Below are 25,088 nucleotides of genomic sequence, written 5' to 3' on the forward strand. Positions count from 1 at the left end.
CCATAACCTCCCTGTCTCACTGGAATGTACCAATGCAGAACTCCACACAAAAATGCCCTGAAACTGTACCCCTCCATAACCACCCTGTCTCACGGGAACGTACCAATGCAGATATCCACATAAATATGCCCTGAAACAGTACCCCTCCATAACCTCCATTTCTCACTGGAACGTACCAATGCAGAAAAACACACAAATATGCACGGAACATGTACACCTACATAACCTCCCTGTCTCACTGGAACGTACCAATGCAGAACTACACAAAAATATGCCCTGAATATGTACCCTCCATAACTTCCCTGTCTCAGTAGAATGTACCAATGCAGAACTCCATACAAATATGCCCTGAACCTGTACGCTCCAAAACCTACCTGTCACACTAGAACGTACCAATGAAGAACTCCGCACAAATATGCCATGAACCTGTATCCCTCCATATCTTCCGTGTCTCACTGGAATGTACCAATGCAGAACTCCACACAAATATGCCCTGAACCTGTACGCCTCCATAACCACCCTGTCTCACTGGAACGTACCAATGCAGAAAAACACACAAATATGCCCTGAAACTGTACCCCTCAATATCCTCCGAGTCTCACTAGAATGTTCCACTGCGGAACTCCACATAAATATGCCCTGAACCTGTACCCCTCCATAACCTCAGTGTCTCACTGGAACGTACCAATGCAGAACTCCACACAAATATGCCCTGAACCTGCACCCCTCCATATCCTCCGTGTCTCACTGGAATGTTCCAATGCAGAACTCCACTTAAATATGCCCTAAACCTGTACCCCTCCATAACCTCCATGTCTCACTGGAATGTACCAATGCAGAACTCCACACAAATATGCCCTGAAACTGTACCCCTCCATAACCTCCCTGTCTCACTGGAAGGTACCAATGCAGAACTCCACAAAAATATCCCCTGAATATGTACCCTCCATAACCTCCCTGCCTCATTGGAACGTACCAATGCAGAACGCCACACAAATATGCCCTAAACCTGTACCCAACCATAACTTCCATGAAACACTGGAACGTACCAAATCAGAACTCCACAAAAATATGCCCTGAACCTGTACCCCTCCATAACCTCCCTTTCTCACTGGAACATACCAATGCAGAAAAACACACAAATATGCACGTAACATGTACACCTACATAACCTCCCTGTCTCACTGGAATGTACCAATGCAGAACTCCACACAAATATGCCCTGAACCTGTAAACCCTATATAACCTCCCTGTCTCACTGGAACGTACCAATGCAGTACTCCACACAAATATGCCCTGAAACTATACCCCTCCATAACCTCCCTGTCTCACTGGAACGTACCAATACAGAACTCCACAAAAATATGCCCTGAATATGTACCCTCCATAACCTCCCTGTCTCAGTAGAATGTACCAATGGATAACTCCATACAAATATGCCCTGACCCTGTACCCCTCCATAACCTCCCTGTCTCACTGGAAAGTACCAATGCAGAACTCCACAAAAATATGCCCTGAATCTGTACCCCTCCATAACCTCAGTGTCTCACTGGAACGTACCAATGCAGAGCTCCACACAAATATGCCCTGAACCTGCACCCCTCCATATCCTCCGTGTTTCACCGGAATGTTCCAATGCAGAACTCCACACAAAAATGCCCGGATCCTGCACCCCTCCATAACCTCCCTGTCTCACTGGAACTTACCAATGCAGAACTCCACAAAAATATGCCCTGAACCTGTACGCTCCAAAACCTACCTGTCTCACTGGAACGTATCAATGAAGTACTACACACAAATATGCCATGAACCTGTATCCCTCCATATCCTCCGTGTCTCACTGGAATGTACCAATGCAGAACTCCACACAAATATGCCCTGAACCTGTACCCCTCCATAACCTCCCTGTCTCACTGGAACGTAGAAATGCAGAACTCCACACAAATATGCCCTGAAACTGTACCACTCCATAACATCCCTGTCTCACTGAAACGTACCAATACAGAACTCCACAAAAATATGCCCTGAATATGTACACTCCATAACCTCCCTGTCTCAGTAGAATGTACCAATGCAGAACTCCATACAAATATGCCCTGAACCTGTACGCTCCAAAACCTACCTGTTACACTAGAACGTACCAATGAAGAACTCCGCACAAATATGCCATGAACCTGTATCCCTCCATATCCTCCGAGTCTCACTGGAATGTACCAATGCAGAACTCCACACAAATATGCCCTGAACCTGTACGCCTCCATAACCACCTTGTCTCACTGGAATGTACCAATGCAGAACTCCACACAAATATGCCCTGAAACTGTACCCCTCAATATCCTCCGTATCTCACTGGAATGTTCCACTGCAGAACTCCACATAAATATGCCCTGAACCTGTACCCCTCCATAACCTCCCTGTCTCACTGGAATGTACCAATGCAGAACTCCACACAAAAATGCCCTGAAACTGTACCCCTCCATAAACTCCCTTTCTCACTGGAACGTACCAATGCAGAAAAACACACAAATATGCACGGAACATGTATACCTACATAACCTCCCTGTCTCACTGGAACGTACCAATGCAGAACTCCACACAAATATGCCCTGAACCTGTACCCCTCCATAACCTCCCTGTCTCACTGGAACGTACCAATGCAGAACTCCACAAAAATATGCCCTGAACCTGCACCCCTCCATATCCTCCGTGTTTCACTGGAATGTTCCAATGCAGAACTCCACACAAAAATGCCCTGAAACTGTACCCCTCCATAACCTCAGTGTCTCACTGGAACGTACCATTGCAGAGCTCCACAAAAATATGACCTGAACCTGTACCCCTCCATAACCACCCTGTCTCACGGGAACGTACCAATGCAGATATCCACATAAATATGCCCTGAACCTGTACCCCTCCATAACCTCCCTTTCTCACTGGAACGTACCAATGCAGAAAAACACACAAATATGCACGGAACATGTACACCTACATAACCTCCCTGTCTCACTGGAACGTACCAATGCAGAACTCCACACAAATATGCCCTGAACCTGTACCCCCCCATAACCTCCCTGTCTCACTGGAACGTACCAATGCAGAACTCCATACAAATATGCCCTGAACCTGTACGCTCCAAAACCTACCTGTCACACTAGAACGTACCAATGAAGAACTCCGCACAAATATGCCATGAACCTGTATCCCTTCATATCTTCCGTGTCTCACTGGAATGTACCAATGCAGAACTCCACACAAATATGCCCTGAACCTGTACGCCTCCATAACTACCCTGTCTCACTGGAACGTACCAATGCAGAACTCCACACAAATATGCCCTGAAACTGTACCCCTCAATATCCTCCGTGTCTCACTGGAATGTTCCACTGCGGAACTCCACATGAATATGCCCTGAACCTGTACCCCTCCATAACCTCAGTGTCTCACTGGAACGTACCAATGCAGAACTCCACACAAATATGCCCTGAACCTGCACCCCTCCATATCCTCCGTGTCTCACTGGAATGTTCCAATGCAGAACTCCACACAAATATGCCCTGAACCTGTACGCCTCCATAAACACCCTGTCTCACTGGATCGTACCAATGCAGAACTCCACACAAATATGCCCTGAACCTGTACCATTCCATATCCTCCGTGTCTCACTGGAATGTACCAATGCAGAACTCCACAAAAATATCCCCTGAATATGTACCCTCCATAACCTCCCTGTCTCATTGGAACGTACCAATGCAGAACGCCACACAAATATGCCCTAAACCTGTACCCAACCATAACCTCCATGAAACACTGGAACGTACCAAATCAGAACTCCACAAAAATATGCCCTGAACCTGTACCCCTCCATAACCTCCCTTTCTCACTGGAACGTACCAATGCAGAAAAAAACACAAATATGCACGTAACATGTACACCTACATAACCTCCCTGTCTCACTGGAACGTACCAATGCAGAACTCCACAAAAATATGCCCTGAACCTGTACGTTCCAAAATCGACCTGTCTCACTGGAACGTACCAATGAAGTACTACACACAAATATGCCATGAATCTGTATCCCTCCATATCCTCCGTGTCTCACTGGAATGTACCAATGCAGAACTCCACAAAAATATGCCCTGAACCTGTACCCCTCCATAACCTCCCTGTCTCACTGGAACGTAGAAATGCAGAACTCCACACAAATATGCCCTGAAACTGTACACTCCATAACCTCCCTGTCTCAGTAGAATGTACCAATGCAGAACTCCATACAAATATGCCCTGAACCTGTACGCTCCAAAGCCTACCTGTCACACTAGAACGTACCAATGAAGAACTCCGCACAAATATGTCATGAACCTGTATCCCTCCATATCTTCCGTGTCTCACTGGAATGTACCAGTGCAGAAGTCCACACAAATATGCCCTGAACCTGTACGCCTCCATAACCACCCTGTCTCACTGGAACGTACCAATGCAGAACTCCACTCAAATATGCCCAGAAACTGTACCCCTCAATATCCTCCGTGTCTCACTGGAATGTACCACAGCGGAACTCCACATAAATATGCCCTGAACCTGTACCCCTCCATAACCTCCCTGTCTCACTGGAATGTACCAATGCAGAACTCCACACAAAAATGCCCTGAAACTGTACCCCTCCATAACCACCCTGTCTCACGGGAACGTACCAATGCAGATATCCACATAAATATGCCCTGAAACAGTACCCCTCCATAACCTCCATTTCTCACTGGAACGTACCAATGCAGAAAAACACACAAATATGCACGGAACATGTACACCTACATAACCTCCCTGTCTCACTGGAACGTACCAATGCAGAACTACACAAAAATATGCCCTGAATATGTACCCTCCATAACTTCCCTGTCTCAGTAGAATGTACCAATGCAGAACTCCATACAAATATGCCCTGAACCTGTACGCTCCAAAACCTACCTGTCACACTAGAACGTACCAATGAAGAACTCCGCACAAATATGCCATGAACCTGTATCCCTCCATATCTTCCGTGTCTCACTGGAATGTACCAATGCAGAACTCCACACAAATATGCCCTGAACCTGTACGCCTCCATAACCACCCTGTCTCACTGGAACGTACCAATGCAGAAAAACACACAAATATGCCCTGAAACTGTACCCCTCAATATCCTCCGAGTCTCACTAGAATGTTCCACTGCGGAACTCCACATAAATATGCCCTGAACCTGTACCCCTCCATAACCTCAGTGTCTCACTGGAACGTACCAATGCAGAACTCCACACAAATATGCCCTGAACCTGCACCCCTCCATATCCTCCGTGTCTCACTGGAATGTTCCAATGCAGAACTCCACACAAATATGCCCTGAACCTGTACGCCTCCATAAACACCCTGTCTCACTGGATCGTACCAATGCAGAACTCCACACAAATATGCCCTGAACCTGTACCATTCCATATCCTCCGTGTCTCACTGGAATGTACCAATGCAGAACTCCACAAAAATATCCCCTGAATATGTACCCTCCATAACCTCCCTGTCTCATTGGAACGTACCAATGCAGAACGCCACACAAATATGCCCTAAACCTGTACCCAACCATAACCTCCATGAAACACTGGAACGTACCAAATCAGAACTCCACAAAAATATGCCCTGAACCTGTACCCCTCCATAACCTCCCTTTCTCACTGGAACGTACCAATGCAGAAAAAAACACAAATATGCACGTAACATGTACACCTACATAACCTCCCTGTCTCACTGGAACGTACCAATGCAGAACTCCACAAAAATATGCCCTGAACCTGTACGTTCCAAAATCGACCTGTCTCACTGGAACGTACCAATGAAGTACTACACACAAATATGCCATGAATCTGTATCCCTCCATATCCTCCGTGTCTCACTGGAATGTACCAATGCAGAACTCCACAAAAATATGCCCTGAACCTGTACCCCTCCATAACCTCCCTGTCTCACTGGAACGTAGAAATGCAGAACTCCACACAAATATGCCCTGAAACTGTACACTCCATAACCTCCCTGTCTCAGTAGAATGTACCAATGCAGAACTCCATACAAATATGCCCTGAACCTGTACGCTCCAAAGCCTACCTGTCACACTAGAACGTACCAATGAAGAACTCCGCACAAATATGTCATGAACCTGTATCCCTCCATATCTTCCGTGTCTCACTGGAATGTACCAGTGCAGAAGTCCACACAAATATGCCCTGAACCTGTACGCCTCCATAACCACCCTGTCTCACTGGAACGTACCAATGCAGAACTCCACTCAAATATGCCCAGAAACTGTACCCCTCAATATCCTCCGTGTCTCACTGGAATGTACCACAGCGGAACTCCACATAAATATGCCCTGAACCTGTACCCCTCCATAACCTCCCTGTCTCACTGGAATGTACCAATGCAGAACTCCACACAAAAATGCCCTGAAACTGTACCCCTCCATAACCACCCTGTCTCACGGGAACGTACCAATGCAGATATCCACATAAATATGCCCTGAAACAGTACCCCTCCATAACCTCCATTTCTCACTGGAACGTACCAATGCAGAAAAACACACAAATATGCACGGAACATGTACACCTACATAACCTCCCTGTCTCACTGGAACGTACCAATGCAGAACTACACAAAAATATGCCCTGAATATGTACCCTCCATAACTTCCCTGTCTCAGTAGAATGTACCAATGCAGAACTCCATACAAATATGCCCTGAACCTGTACGCTCCAAAACCTACCTGTCACACTAGAACGTACCAATGAAGAACTCCGCACAAATATGCCATGAACCTGTATCCCTCCATATCTTCCGTGTCTCACTGGAATGTACCAATGCAGAACTCCACACAAATATGCCCTGAACCTGTACGCCTCCATAACCACCCTGTCTCACTGGAACGTACCAATGCAGAAAAACACACAAATATGCCCTGAAACTGTACCCCTCAATATCCTCCGAGTCTCACTAGAATGTTCCACTGCGGAACTCCACATAAATATGCCCTGAACCTGTACCCCTCCATAACCTCAGTGTCTCACTGGAACGTACCAATGCAGAACTCCACACAAATATGCCCTGAACCTGCACCCCTCCATATCCTCCGTGTCTCACTGGAATGTTCCAATGCAGAACGCCACACAAATATGCCCTGAACCTGTACGCCTCCATAAACACCCTGTCTCACTGGATCGTACCAATGCAGAACTCCACACAAATATGCCCTGAACCTGTACCATTCCATATCCTCCGTGTCTCACTGGAATGTTCCAATGCAGAACTCCACTTAAATATGCCCTAAACCTGTACCCCTCCATAACCTCCATGTCTCACTGGAATGTACCAATGCAGAACTCCACACAAATATGCCCTGAAACTGTACACTCCATAACCTCCCTGTCTCAGTAGAATGTACCAATGCAGAACTCCATACAAATATGCCCTGAACCTGTACGCTCCAAAGCCTACCTGTCACACTAGAACGTACCAATGAAGAACTCCGCACAAATATGCCCAGAAACTGTACCCCTCAATATCCTCCGTGTCTCACTGGAATGTTCCACTGCGGAACTCCACATGAATATGCCCTGAACCTGTACCCCTCCATAACCTCAGTGTCTCACTGGAACGTACCAATGCAGAACTCCACACAAATATGCCCTGAAACTGTACCCCTCCATAACCACCCTGTCTCACGGGAACGTACCAATGCAGATATCCACATAAATATGCCCTGAAACAGTACCCCTCCATAACCTCCATTTCTCACTGGAACGTACCAATGCAGAAAAACACACAAATATGCACGGAACATGTACACCTACATAACCTCCCTGTCTCACTGGAACGTACCAATGCAGAACTCCATACAAATATGCCCTGAACCTGTACGCTCCAAAACCTACCTGTCACACTAGAACGTACCAATGAAGAACTCCGCACAAATATGCCATGAACCTGTATCCCTTCATATCTTCCGTGTCTCACTGGAATGTACCAATGCAGAACTCCACACAAATATGCCCTGAACCTGTACGCCTCCATAACTACCCTGTCTCACTGGAACGTACCAATGCAGAACTCCACACAAATATGCCCTGAAACTGTACCCCTCAATATCCTCCGTGTCTCACTGGAATGTTCCACTGCGGAACTCCACATGAATATGCCCTGAACCTGTACCCCTCCATAACCTCAGTGTCTCACTGGAACGTACCAATGCAGAACTCCACACAAATATGCCCTGAACCTGCACCCCTCCATATCCTCCGTGTCTCACTGGAATGTTCCAATGCAGAACTCCACACAAATATGCCCTGAAATGTACGCCTCCATAAACACCCTGTCTCACTGGAACGTACCAATGCAGAACTCCACACAAATATGCCCTGAACCTGTACCATTCCATATCCTCCGTGTCTCACTGGAATGTACCAATGCAGAACTCCACAAAAATATCCCCTGAATATGTACCCTCCATAACCTCCCTGTCTCATTGGAACGTACCAATGCAGAACGCCACACAAATATGCCCTAAACCTGTACCCAACCATAACCTCCATGAAACACTGGAACGTACCAAATCAGAACTCCACAAAAATATGCCCTGAACCTGTACCCCTCCATAACCTCCCTTTCTCACTGGAACGTACCAATGCAGAAAAAAACACAAATATGCACGTAACATGTACACCTACATAACCTCCCTGTCTCACTGGAACGTACCAATGCAGAACTCCACAAAAATATGCCCTGAACCTGTACGTTCCAAAATCGACCTGTCTCACTGGAACGTACCAATGAAGTACTACACACAAATATGCCATGAATCTGTATCCCTCCATATCCTCCGTGTCTCACTGGAATGTACCAATGCAGAACTCCACAAAAATATGCCCTGAACCTGTACCCCTCCATAACCTCCCTGTCTCACTGGAACGTAGAAATACAGAACTCCACACAAATATGCCCTGAAACTGTACACTCCATAACCTCCCTGTCTCAGTAGAATGTACCAATGCAGAACTCCATACAAATATGCCCTGAACCTGTACGCTCCAAAGCCTACCTGTCACACTAGAACGTACCAATGAAGAACTCCGCACAAATATGCCCAGAAACTGTACCCCTCAATATCCTCCGTGTCTCACTGGAATGTTCCACTGCGGAACTCCACATGAATATGCCCTGAACCTGTACCCCTCCATAACCTCAGTGTCTCACTGGAACGTACCAATGCAGAACTCCACACAAATATGCCCTGAACCTGCACCCCTCCATATCCTCCGTGTCTCACTGGAATGTTCCAATGCAGAACTCCACACAAATATGCCCTGAAATGTACGCCTCCATAAACACCCTGTCTCACTGGAACGTACCAATGCAGAACTCCACACAAATATGCCCTGAACCTGTACCATTCCATATCCTCCGTGTCTCACTGGAATGTACCAATGCAGAACTCCACAAAAATATCCCCTGAATATGTACCCTCCATAACCTCCCTGTCTCATTGGAACGTACCAATGCAGAACGCCACACAAATATGCCCTAAACCTGTACCCAACCATAACCTCCATGAAACACTGGAACGTACCAAATCAGAACTCCACAAAAATATGCCCTGAACCTGTACCCCTCCATAACCTCCCTTTCTCACTGGAACGTACCAATGCAGAAAAAAACACAAATATGCACGTAACATGTACACCTACATAACCTCCCTGTCTCACTGGAACGTACCAATGCAGAACTCCACAAAAATATGCCCTGAACCTGTACGTTCCAAAATCGACCTGTCTCACTGGAACGTACCAATGAAGTACTACACACAAATATGCCATGAATCTGTATCCCTCCATATCCTCCGTGTCTCACTGGAATGTACCAATGCAGAACTCCACAAAAATATGCCCTGAACCTGTACCCCTCCATAACCTCCCTGTCTCACTGGAACGTAGAAATGCAGAACTCCACACAAATATGCCCTGAAACTGTACACTCCATAACCTCCCTGTCTCAGTAGAATGTACCAATGCAGAACTCCATACAAATATGCCCTGAACCTGTACGCTCCAAAGCCTACCTGTCACACTAGAACGTACCAATGAAGAACTCCGCACAAATATGTCATGAACCTGTATCCCTCCATATCTTCCGTGTCTCACTGGAATGTACCAGTGCAGAAGTCCACACAAATATGCCCTGAACCTGTACGCCTCCATAACCACCCTGTCTCACTGGAACGTACCAATGCAGAACTCCACTCAAATATGCCCAGAAACTGTACCCCTCAATATCCTCCGTGTCTCACTGGAATGTACCACAGCGGAACTCCACATAAATATGCCCTGAACCTGTACCCCTCCATAACCTCCCTGTCTCACTGGAATGTACCAATGCAGAACTCCACACAAAAATGCCCTGAAACTGTACCCCTCCATAACCACCCTGTCTCACGGGAACGTACCAATGCAGATATCCACATAAATATGCCCTGAAACAGTACCCCTCCATAACCTCCATTTCTCACTGGAACGTACCAATGCAGAAAAACACACAAATATGCACGGAACATGTACACCTACATAACCTCCCTGTCTCACTGGAACGTACCAATGCAGAACTACACAAAAATATGCCCTGAATATGTACCCTCCATAACTTCCCTGTCTCAGTAGAATGTACCAATGCAGAACTCCATACAAATATGCCCTGAACCTGTACGCTCCAAAACCTACCTGTCACACTAGAACGTACCAATGAAGAACTCCGCACAAATATGCCATGAACCTGTATCCCTCCATATCTTCCGTGTCTCACTGGAATGTACCAATGCAGAACTCCACACAAATATGCCCTGAACCTGTACGCCTCCATAACCACCCTGTCTCACTGGAACGTACCAATGCAGAAAAACACACAAATATGCCCTGAAACTGTACCCCTCAATATCCTCCGAGTCTCACTAGAATGTTCCACTGCGGAACTCCACATAAATATGCCCTGAACCTGTACCCCTCCATAACCTCAGTGTCTCACTGGAACGTACCAATGCAGAACTCCACACAAATATGCCCTGAACCTGCACCCCTCCATATCCTCCGTGTCTCACTGGAATGTTCCAATGCAGAACTCCACACAAATATGCCCTGAACCTGTACGCCTCCATAAACACCCTGTCTCACTGGATCGTACCAATGCAGAACTCCACACAAATATGCCCTGAACCTGTACCATTCCATATCCTCCGTGTCTCACTGGAATGTTCCAATGCAGAACTCCACTTAAATATGCCCTAAACCTGTACCCCTCCATAACCTCCATGTCTCACTGGAATGTACCAATGCAGAACTCCACACAAATATGCCCTGAAACTGTACACTCCATAACCTCCCTGTCTCAGTAGAATGTACCAATGCAGAACTCCATACAAATATGCCCTGAACCTGTACGCTCCAAAGCCTACCTGTCACACTAGAACGTACCAATGAAGAACTCCGCACAAATATGCCCAGAAACTGTACCCCTCAATATCCTCCGTGTCTCACTGGAATGTTCCACAGCGGAACTCCACATAAATATGCCCTGAACCTGTACCCCTCCATAACCTCCCTGTCTCACTGGAATGTACCAATGCAGAACTCCACACAAAAATGCCCTGAAACTGTACCCCTCCATAACCACCCTGTCTCACGGGAACGTACCAATGCAGATATCCACATAAATATGCCCTGAAACAGTACCCCTCCATAACCTCCATTTCTCACTGGAACGTACCAATGCAGAAAAACACACAAATATGCACGGAACATGTACACCTACATAACCTCCCTGTCTCACTGGAACGTACCAATGCAGAACTCCATACAAATATGCCCTGAACCTGTACGCTCCAAAACCTACCTGTCACACTAGAACGTACCAATGAAGAACTCCGCACAAATATGCCATGAACCTGTATCCCTTCATATCTTCCGTGTCTCACTGGAATGTACCAATGCAGAACTCCACACAAATATGCCCTGAACCTGTACGCCTCCATAACTACCCTGTCTCACTGGAACGTACCAATGCAGAACTCCACACAAATATGCCCTGAAACTGTACCCCTCAATATCCTCCGTGTCTCACTGGAATGTTCCACTGCGGAACTCCACATGAATATGCCCTGAACCTGTACCCCTCCATAACCTCAGTGTCTCACTGGAACGTACCAATGCAGAACTCCACACAAATATGCCCTGAACCTGCACCCCTCCATATCCTCCGTGTCTCACTGGAATGTTCCAATGCAGAACTCCACACAAATATGCCCTGAAATGTACGCCTCCATAAACACCCTGTCTCACTGGAACGTACCAATGCAGAACTCCACACAAATATGCCCTGAACCTGTACCATTCCATATCCTCCGTGTCTCACTGGAATGTACCAATGCAGAACTCCACAAAAATATCCCCTGAATATGTACCCTCCATAACCTCCCTGTCTCATTGGAACGTACCAATGCAGAACGCCACACAAATATGCCCTAAACCTGTACCCAACCATAACCTCCATGAAACACTGGAACGTACCAAATCAGAACTCCACAAAAATATGCCCTGAACCTGTACCCCTCCATAACCTCCCTTTCTCACTGGAACGTACCAATGCAGAAAAAAACACAAATATGCACGTAACATGTACACCTACATAACCTCCCTGTCTCACTGGAACGTACCAATGCAGAACTCCACAAAAATATGCCCTGAACCTGTACGTTCCAAAATCGACCTGTCTCACTGGAACGTACCAATGAAGTACTACACACAAATATGCCATGAATCTGTATCCCTCCATATCCTCCGTGTCTCACTGGAATGTACCAATGCAGAACTCCACAAAAATATGCCCTGAACCTGTACCCCTCCATAACCTCCCTGTCTCACTGGAACGTAGAAATACAGAACTCCACACAAATATGCCCTGAAACTGTACACTCCATAACCTCCCTGTCTCAGTAGAATGTACCAATGCAGAACTCCATACAAATATGCCCTGAACCTGTACGCTCCAAAGCCTACCTGTCACACTAGAACGTACCAATGAAGAACTCCGCACAAATATGTCATGAACCTGTATCCCTCCATATCTTCCGTGTCTCACTGGAATGTACCAGTGCAGAAGTCCACACAAATATGCCCTGAACCTGTACGCCTCCATAACCACCCTGTCTCACTGGAACGTACCAATGCAGAACTCCACTCAAATATGCCCAGAAACTGTACCCCTCAATATCCTCCGTGTCTCACTGGAATGTACCACAGCGGAACTCCACATAAATATGCCCTGAACCTGTACCCCTCCATAACCTCCCTGTCTCACTGGAATGTACCAATGCAGAACTCCACACAAAAATGCCCTGAAACTGTACCCCTCCATAACCACCCTGTCTCACGGGAACGTACCAATGCAGATATCCACATAAATATGCCCTGAAACAGTACCCCTCCATAACCTCCATTTCTCACTGGAACGTACCAATGCAGAAAAACACACAAATATGCACGGAACATGTACACCTACATAACCTCCCTGTCTCACTGTAACGTACCAATGCAGAACTACACAAAAATATGCCCTGAATATGTACCCTCCATAACTTCCCTGTCTCAGTAGAATGTACCAATGCAGAACTCCATACAAATATGCCCTGAACCTGTACGCTCCAAAACCTACCTGTCACACTAGAACGTACCAATGAAGAACTCCGCACAAATATGCCATGAACCTGTATCCCTCCATATCTTCCGTGTCTCACTGGAATGTACCAATGCAGAACTCCACACAAATATGCCCTGAACCTGTACGCCTCCATAACCACCCTGTCTCACTGGAACGTACCAATGCAGAAAAACACACAAATATGCCCTGAAACTGTACCCCTCAATATCCTCCGAGTCTCACTAGAATGTTCCACTGCGGAACTCCACATAAATATGCCCTGAACCTGTACCCCTCCATAACCTCAGTGTCTCACTGGAACGTACCAATGCAGAACTCCACACAAATATGCCCTGAACCTGCACCCCTCCATATCCTCCGTGTCTCACTGGAATGTTCCAATGCAGAACTCCACACAAATATGCCCTGAACCTGTACGCCTCCATAAACACCCTGTCTCACTGGATCGTACCAATGCAGAACTCCACACAAATATGCCCTGAACCTGTACCATTCCATATCCTCCGTGTCTCACTGGAATGTTCCAATGCAGAACTCCACTTAAATATGCCCTAAACCTGTACCCCTCCATAACCTCCATGTCTCACTGGAATGTACCAATGCAGAACTCCACACAAATATGCCCTGAAACTGTACACTCCATAACCTCCCTGTCTCAGTAGAATGTACCAATGCAGAACTCCATACAAATATGCCCTGAACCTGTACGCTCCAAAGCCTACCTGTCACACTAGAACGTACCAATGAAGAACTCCGCACAAATATGCCCAGAAACTGTACCCCTCAATATCCTCCGTGTCTCACTGGAATGTTCCACAGCGGAACTCCACATAAATATGCCCTGAACCTGTACCCCTCCATAACCTCCCTGTCTCACTGGAATGTACCAATGCAGAACTCCACACAAAAATGCCCTGAAACTGTACCCCTCCATAACCACCCTGTCTCACGGGAACGTACCAATGCAGATATCCACATAAATATGCCCTGAAACAGTACCCCTCCATAACCTCCATTTCTCACTGGAACGTACCAATGCAGAAAAACACACAAATATGCACGGAACATGTACACCTACATAACCTCCCTGTCTCACTGGAACGTACCAATGCAGAACTACACAAAAATATGCCCTGAATATGTACCCTCCATAACTTCCCTGTCTCAGTAGAATGTACCAATGCAGAACTCCATACAAATATGCCCTGAACCTGTACGCTCCAAAACCTACCTGTCACACTAGAACGTACCAATGAAGAACTCCGCACAAATATGCCATGAACCTGTATCCCTCCATATCTTCCGTGTCTCACTGGAATGTACCAATGCAGAACTCCACACAAATATGCCCTGAACCTGTACGCCTCCATAACCACCCTGTCTCACTGGAACGTACCAATGCAGAAAAACACACAAATATGCCCTGAAACTGTACCCCTCAATATCCTCCGAGTCTCACTAGAATGTTCCACTGCGGAACTCCACATAAATATGCCCTGAACCTGTACCCCTCCATAACCTCAGTGTCTCACTGGAACTTACCAATGCAGAACTCCACACAAATATGCCCTGAACCTGCACCCCTCCATATCCTCCGTGACTCACTGGAATGTTCCAATGCAGAACTCCACACAAATATGCCCTGAACCTGTACGCCTCCATAAACACCCTGTCTCACTGGATCGTACCAATGCAGAACTCCACACAAATATGCCCTGAACCTGTACCATTCCATATCCTCCGTGTCTCACTGGAATGTTCCAATGCAGAACTCCACTTAAATATGCCCTAAACCTGTACCCCTCCATAACCTCCATGTCTCACTGGAATGTACCAATGCAGAACTCCACACAAATATGCCCTGAAACTGTACCCCTCCATAACCTCCCTGTCTCACTGGAAGGTACCAATGCAGAACTCCACAAAAATATCCCCTGAATATGTACCCTCCATAACCTCCCTGTCTCATTGGAACGTACCAATGCAGAACGCCAAACAAATATGCCCTAAACCTGTACCCCACCATAACCTCCATGAAACACTGGAACGTACCAAATCAGAACTCAACAAAAATATGCCCTGAACCTGTACCCCTCCATAACCTCCCTTTCTCACTGGAACGTACCAATGCAGAAAAACACACAAATATGCCCTGAACCTGTACCCCTCCATAACCTCCCTGTCTCACTGGAACGTAGAAATGCAGAACTCCACACAAATATGCCCTGAAACTGTACACTCCATAACCTCCCTGTCTCAGTAGAATGTACCATTGCAGAACTCCATACAAATATGCCCTGAACCTGTACGCTCCAAAGCCTACCTGTCACACTAGAACGTACCAATGAAGAACTCCGCACAAATATGTCATGAACCTGTATCCCTCCATATCTTCCGTGTCTCACTGGAATGTACCAGTGCAGAAGTCCACACAAATATGCCCTGAACCTGTACGCCTCCATAACCACCCTGTCTCACTGGAACGTACCAATGCAGAACTCCACTCAAATATGCCCAGAAACTGTACCCCTCAATATCCTCCGTGTCTCACTGGAATGTTCCACAGCGGAACTCCACATAAATATGCCCTGAACCTGTACCCCTCCATAACCTCCCTGTCTCACTGGAATGTACCAATGCAGAACTCCACACAAAAATGCCCTGAAACTGTACCCCTCCATAACCACCCTGTCTCACGGGAACGTACCAATGCAGATATCCACATAAATATGCCCTGAAACAGTACCCCTCCATAACCTCCATTTCTCACTGGAACGTACCAATGCAGAAAAACACACAAATATGCACGGAACATGTACACCTACATAACCTTCCTGTCTCACTGGAACGTACCAATGCAGAACTACACAAAAATATGCCCTGAATATGTACCCTCCATAACTTCCCTGTCTCAGTAGAATGTACCAATGCAGAACTCCATACAAATATGCCCTGAACCTGTACGCTCCAAAACCTACCTGTCACACTAGAACGTACCAATGAAGAACTCCGCACAAATATGCCATGAACCTGTATCCCTCCAAATCTTCCGTGTCTCACTGGAATGTACCAATGCAGAACTCCACACAAATATGCCCTGAACCTGTACGCCTCCATAACCACCCTGTCTCACTGGAACGTACCAATGCAGAAAAACACACAAATATGCCCTGAAACTGTACCCCTCAATATCCTCCGAGTCTCACTAGAATGTTCCACTGCGGAACTCCACATAAATATGCCCTGAACCTGTACCCCTCCATAACCTCAGTGTCTCACTGGAACGTACCAATGCAGAACTCCACACAAATATGCCCTGAACCTGCACCCCTCCATATCCTCCGTGTCTCACTGGAATGTTCCAATGCAGAACTCCACACAAATATGCCCTGAACCTGTACGCCTCCATAAACACCCTGTCTCACTGGATCGTACCAATGCAGAACTCCACACAAATATGCCCTGAACCTGTACCATTCCATATCCTCCGTGTCTCACTGGAATGTTCCAATGCAGAACTCCACTTAAATATGCCCTAAACCTGTACCCCTCCATAACCTCCATGTCTCACTGGAATGTACCAATGCAGAACTCCACACAAATATGCCCTGAAACTGTACACTCCATAACCTCCCTGTCTCAGTAGAATGTACCAATGCAGAACTCCATACAAATATGCCCTGAACCTGTACGCTCCAAAGCCTACCTGTCACACTAGAACGTACCAATGAAGAACTCCGCACAAATATGTCATGAACCTGTATCCCTCCATATCTTCCGTGTCTCACTGGAATGTACCAGTGCAGAAGTCCAAACAAATATGCCCTGAACCTGTACGCCTCCATAACCACCCTGTCTCACTGGAACGTACCAATGCAGAACTCCACACAAATATGCCCAGAAACTGTACCCCTCAATATCCTCCGTGTCTCACTGGAATGTTCCACAGCGGAACTCCACATAAATATGCCCTGAACCTGTACCCCTCCATAACCTCCCTGTCTCACTGGAATGTACCAATGCAGAACTCCACACAGAAATGCCCTGAATCTGTACCCCTCCATAAACACCCTGTCTCACGGGAACGTACCAATGCAGATATCCACATAAATATGCCCTGAAACAGTACCCCTCCATAACCTCCATTTCTCACTGGAACGTACCAATGCAGAAAAACACACAAATATGCACGGAACATGTACACCTACATAACCTCCCTGTCTCACTGGAACGTACCAATGCAGAACTACACAAAAATATGCCCTGAATATGTACCCTCCATAACTTCCCTGTCTCAGTAGAATGTACCAATGCAGAACTCCATACAAATATGCCCTGAACCTGTACGCTCCAAAACCTACCTGTCACACTAGAACGTACCAATGAAGAACTCCGCACAAATATGCCATGAACCTGTATCCCTCCATATCTTCCGTGTCTCACTGGAATGTACCAATGCAGAACTCCACACAAATATGCCCTGAACCTGTACGCCTCCATAACCACCCTGTCTCACTGGAACGTACCAATGCAGAAAAACACACAAATATGTCCTGAAACTGTACCCCTCAATATCCTCCGAGTCTCACTAGAACGTTCCACTGCGGAACTCCACATAAATATGCCCTGAACCTGTACCCCTCCATAACCTCAGTGTCTCACTGGAACTTACCAATGCAGAACTCCACACAAATATGCCCTGAACCTGCACCCCTCCATATCCTCCGTGTCTCACTGGAATGTTCCAATGCAGAACTCCACACAAATATGCCCTGAACCTGTACGCCTCCATAAACACCCTGTCTCACTGGATCGTACCAATGCAGAACTCCACACAAATATGCCCTGAACCTGTACCATTCCATATCCTCCGTGTCTCACTGGAATGTTCCAATGCAGAACTCCACTTAAATATGCCCTAAACCTGTACCCCTCCATAACCTCCATGTCTCACTGGAATGTACCAATGCAGAACTCCACACAAATATGCCCTGAAACTGTACCCCTCCATAACCTCCCTGTCTCACTGGAAGGTACCAATGCAGAACTCCACAAAAATATCCCCTGAATATGTACCCTCCATAACCTCCCTGTCTCAATGGAACGTACCAATGCAGAACGCCAAACAAATATGCCCTAAACCTGTACCCCACCATAACCTCCATGAAACACTGGAACGTACCAAATCAGAACTCAACAAAAATATGCCCTGAACCTGTACCCCTCCATAACCGCCCTTTCTCACTGGAACGTACCAATGCAGAAAAACACACAAATATGCACGTAACATGTACACCTACATAACCTCCCTGTCTCACTGGAACGTACCAATGCAGAACTCCACAAAAATATGCCCTGAACCTGTACGCTCCAAAATCTACCTGTCTCACTGGAACGTACCAATGCAGAACTCCACACAAATATGCCCTGAACCTGTACCCCTCCATAACCTCCCTGTCTCACTGGAACGTAGAAATGCAGAACTCCACACAAATATGCCCTGAAACTGTACACTCCATAACCTCCCTGTCTCAGTAGAATGTACCAATGCAGAACTCCATACAAATATGCCCTGAACCTCTACGCTCCAAAGCCTACCTGTCACACTAGAACGTACCAATGAAGAACTCCGCACAAATATGTCATGAACCTGTATCCCTCCATATCTTCCGTGTCTCACTGGAATGTACCAATGCAGAACTCCACACAAATATGCCCTGAACCTGTACGCCTCCATAACCACCCTGTCTCACTGGAACGTACCAATGCAGAACTCCACACAAATATGCCCAGAAACTGTACCCCTCAATATCCTCCGTGTCTCACTGGAATGTTCCACAGCGGAACTCCACATAAATATGCCCTGAACCTGTACCCCTCCATAACCTCCCTGTCTCACTGGAATGTACCAATGCAGAACTCCACACAAAAATGCCCTGAAACTGTACCCCTCCATAACCACCCTGTCTCACGGGAACGTACCAATGCAGATATCCACATAAATATGCCCTGAAACAGTACCCCTCCATAACCTCTATTTCTCACTGGAACGTACCAATGCAGAAAAACACACAAATATGCACGGAACATGTACACCTACATAACCTCCCTGTCTCACTGGAACGTACCAATGCAGAACTCCACAAAAATATGCCCTGAATATGTACCCTCAATAACTTCCCTGTCTCAGTAGAATGTACAAATGCAGAACTCCATACAAATATGCCCTGAACCTGTACGCTCCAAAACCTACCTGTCACACTAGAACGTACCAATGAAGAACTCCGCACAAATATGCCATGAACCTGTATCCCTCCATATCTTCCGTGTCTCACTGGAATGTACCAATGCAGAACTCCACACAAATATGCCCTGAACCTGTACGCCTCCATAACCACCCTGTCTCACTGGAACGTACCATTGCAGAACTCCACACAAATATGCCCTGAAACTGTACCCCTCAATATCCTCCGAGTCTCACTAGAATGTTCCACTGCGGAACTCCACATAAATATGCCCTGAACCTGTACCCCTTCATAACCTCAGTGTCTCACTGGAACGTACCAATGCAGAACTCCACACAAATATGCCCTGAACCTGCACCCCTCCATATCCTCCGTGTCTCACTGGAATGTTCCAATGCAGAACTCCACACAAATATGCCCTGAAACTGTACGCCTCCATAAACACCCTGTCTCACTGGATCGTACCAATGCAGAACTCCACACAAATATGCCCTGAACCTGTACCCCTCCATAACCTCCCTGTCTCACTGGAACGTAGAAATGCAGAACTCCACACAAATATGCCCTGAAACTGTACACTCCATAACCTCCCTGTCTCAGTAGAATGTACCAATGCAGAACCCCATACAAATATGCCCTGAACCTGTACGCTCCAAAGCCTACCTGTCACACTAGAACGTACCAATGAAGAACTCCGCACAAATATGTCATGAACCTGTATCCCTCCATATCTTCCGTGTCTCACTGGAATGTACCAGTGCAGAAGTCCACACAAATATGCCCTGAACCTGTACGCCTCCATAACCACCCTGTCTCACTGGAACGTACCAATGCAGAACTCCACTCAAATATGCCCAGAAACTGTACCCCTCAATATCCTCCGTGTCTCACTGGAATGTTCCACAGCGGAACTCCACATAAATATGCCCTGAACCTGTACCCCTTCATAACCTCCCTGTCTCACTGGAATGTACCAATGCAGAACTCCACACAAAAATGCCCTGAAACTGTACCCCTCCATAACCACCCTGTCTCACGGGAACGTACCAATGCAGATATCCACATAAATATGCCCTGAAACAGTACCCCTCCATAACCTCCATTTCTCACTGGAACGTACCAATGCAGAAAAACACACAAATATGCACGGAACATGTACACCTACATAACCTCCCTGTCTCACTGGAACGTACCAATGCAGAACTACACAAAAATATGCCCTGAAACTGTACCCCTCAATATCCTCCGAGTCTCACTAGAATGTTCCACTGCGGAACTCCACATAAATATGCCCTGAACCTGTACCCCTCCATAACCTCAGTGTCTCACTGGAACGTACCAATGCAGAACTCCACACAAATATGCCCTGAACCTGCACCCCTCCATATCCTCCGTGTCTCACTGGAATGTTCCAATGCAGAACTCCACACAAATATGCCCTGAACCTGTACGCCTCCATAAACACCCTGTCTCACTGGATCGTACCAATGCAGAACTCCACACAAATATGCCCTGAACCTGTACCATTCCATATCCTCCGTGTCTCACTGGAATGTTCCAATGCAGAACTCCACATAAATATGCCCTAAACCTGTACCCCTCCATAACCTCCATGTCTCACTGGAATGTACCAATGCAGAACTCCACACAAATATGCCCTGAAACTGTACACTCCATAACCTCCCTGTCTCAGTAGAATGTACCAATGCAGAACTCCATATAAATATGCCCTGAACCTGTACGCTCCAAAGCCTACCTGTCACACTAGAACGTACCAATGAAGAACTCCGCACAAATATGTCATGAACCTGTATCCCTCCATATCTTCCGTGTCTCACTGGAATGTACCAGTGCAGAAGTCCAAACAAATATGCCCTGAACCTGTACGCCTCCATAACCACCCTGTCTCACTGGAACGTACCAATGCAGAACTCCACACAAATATGCCCAGAAACTGTACCCCTCAATATCCTCCGTGTCTCACTGGAATGTTCCACAGCGGAACTCCACATAAATATGCCCTGAACCTGTACCCCTCCATAACCTCCCTGTCTCACTGGAATGTACCAATGCAGAACTCCACACAGAAATGCCCTGAATCTGTACCCCTCCATAAACACCCTGTCTTACGGGAACGTACCAATGCAGATATCCACATAAATATGCCCTGAAACAGTACCCCTCCATAACCTCCATTTCTCACTGGAACGTACCAATGCAGAAAAACACACAAATATGCACGGAACATGTACACCTACATAACCTCCCTGTCTCACTGGAACGTACCAATGCAGAACTACACAAAAATATGCCCTGAATATGTACCCTCCATAACTTCCCTGTCTCAGTAGAATGTACCAATGCAGAACTCCATACAAATATGCCCTGAACCTGTACGCTCCAAAACCTACCTGTCACACTAGAACGTACCAATGAAGAACTCCGCACAAATATGCCATGAACCTGTATCCCTCCATATCTTCCGTGTCTCACTGGAATGTACCAATGCAGAACTCCACACAAATATGCCCTGAACCTGTACGCCTCCATAACCACCCTGTCTCACTGGAACGTACCAATGCAGAAAAACACACAAATATGCCCTGAAACTGTACCCCTCAATATCCTCCGAGTCTCACTAGAATGTTCCACTGCGGAACTCCACATAAATATGCCCTGAACCTGTACCCCTCCATAACCTCAGTGTCTCACTGGAACTTACCAATGCAGAACTCCACACAAATATGCCCTGAACCTGCACCCCTCCATATCCTCCGTGTCTCACTGGAATGTTCCAATGCAGAACTCCACACAAATATGCCCTGAACCTGTACGCCTCCATAAACACCCTGTCTCACTGGATCGTACCAATGCAGAACTCCACACAAATATGCCCTGAACCTGTACCATTCCATATCCTCCGTGTCTCACTGGAATGTTCCAATGCAGAACTCCACTTAAATATGCCCTAAACCTGTACCCCTCCATAACCTCCATGTCTCACTGGAATGTACCAATGCAGAACTCCACACAAATATGCCCTGAAACTGTACCCCTCCATAACCTCCCTGTCTCACTGGAAGGTACCAATGCAGAACTCCACAAAAATATCCCCTGAATATGTACCCTCCATAACCTCCCTGTCTCATTGGAACGTACCAATGCAGAACGCCAAACAAATATGCCCTAAACCTGTACCCCACCATAACCTCCATGAAACACTGGAACGTACCAAATCAGAACTCAACAAAAATATGCCCTGAACCTGTACCCCTCCATAACCTCCCTTTCTCACTGGAACGTACCAATGCAGAAAAACACACAAATATGCACGTAACATGTACACCTACATAACCTCCCTGTCTCACTGGAACGTACCAATGCAGAACTCCACAAAAATATGCCCTGAACCTGTACGCTCCAAAATCTACCTGTCTCACTGGAACGTACCAATGCAGAACTCCACACAAATATGCCCTGAACCTGTACCCCTCCATAACCTCCCTGTCTCACTGGAACGTAGAAATGCAGAACTCCACACAAATATGCCCTGAAACTGTACACTCCATAAACTCCCTGTCTCAGTAGAATGTACCATTGCAGAACTCCATACAAATATGCCCTGAACCTCTACGCTCCAAAGCCTACCTGTCACACTAGAACGTACCAATGAAGAACTCCGCACAAATATGTCATGAACCTGTATCCCTCCATATCTTCCGTGTCTCACTGGAATGTACCAATGCAGAACTCCACACAAATATGCCCTGAACCTGTACGCCTCCATAACCACCCTGTCTCACTGGAACGTACCAATGCAGAACTCCACACAAATATGCCCAGAAACTGTACCCCTCAATATCCTCCGTGTCTCACTGGAATGTTCCACAGCGGAACTCCACATAAATATGCCCTGAACCTGTACCCCTCCATAACCTCCCTGTCTCACTGGAATGTACCAATGCAGAACTCCACACAAAAATGCCCTGAAACTGTACCCCTCCATAACCACCCTGTCTCACGGGAACGTACCAATGCAGATATCCACATAAATATGCCCTGAAACAGTACCCCTCCATAACCTCCATTTCTCACTGGAACGTACCAATGCAGAAAAACACACAAATATGCACGGAACATGTACACCTACATAACCTCCCTGTCTCACTGGAACGTACCAATGCAGAACTCCACAAAAATATGCCCTGAATATGTACCCTCAATAACTTCCCTGTCTCAGTAGAATGTACAAATGCAGAACTCCATACAAATATGCCCTGAACCTGTACGCTCCAAAACCTACCTGTCACACTAGAACGTACCAATGAAGAACTCCGCACAAATATGCCATGAACCTGTATCCCTCCATATCTTCCGTGTCTCACTGGAATGTACCAATGCAGAACTCCACACAAATATGCCCTGAACCTGTACGCCTCCATAACCACCCTGTCTCACTGGAACGTACCATTGCAGAACTCCACACAAATATGCCCTGAAACTGTACCCCTCAATATCCTCCGAGTCTCACTAGAATGTTCCACTGCGGAACTCCACATAAATATGCCCTGAACCTGTACCCCTTCATAACCTCAGTGTCTCACTGGAACGTACCAATGCAGAACTCCACACAAATATGCCCTGAACCTGCACCCCTCCATATCCTCCGTGTCTCACTGGAATGTTCCAATGCAGAACTCCACACAAATATGCCCTGAACCTGTACGCCTCCATAAACACCCTGTCTCACTGGATCGTACCAATGCAGAACTCCACACAAATATGCCCTGAACCTGTACCATTCCATATCCTCCGTGTCTCACTGGAATGTTCCAATGCAGAACTCCACTTAAATATGCCCTAAACCTGTACCCCTCCATAACCTCCATGTCTCACTGGAATGTACCAATGCAGAACTCCACACAAATATGCCCTGAAATTGTACCCCTCCATAACCTCCCTGTCTCACTGGAAGGTACCAATGCAGAACTCCACAAAAATATCCCCTGAATATTTACCCTCCATAACCTCCCTGTCTCATTGGAACGTACCAATGCAGAACGCCAAACAAAT

The sequence above is a fragment of the Hemitrygon akajei genome, unplaced genomic scaffold (assembly GCF_048418815.1).
Source record: "Hemitrygon akajei unplaced genomic scaffold, sHemAka1.3 Scf000044, whole genome shotgun sequence".
In the NCBI taxonomy this organism is placed as follows: domain Eukaryota; kingdom Metazoa; phylum Chordata; class Chondrichthyes; order Myliobatiformes; family Dasyatidae; genus Hemitrygon; species Hemitrygon akajei.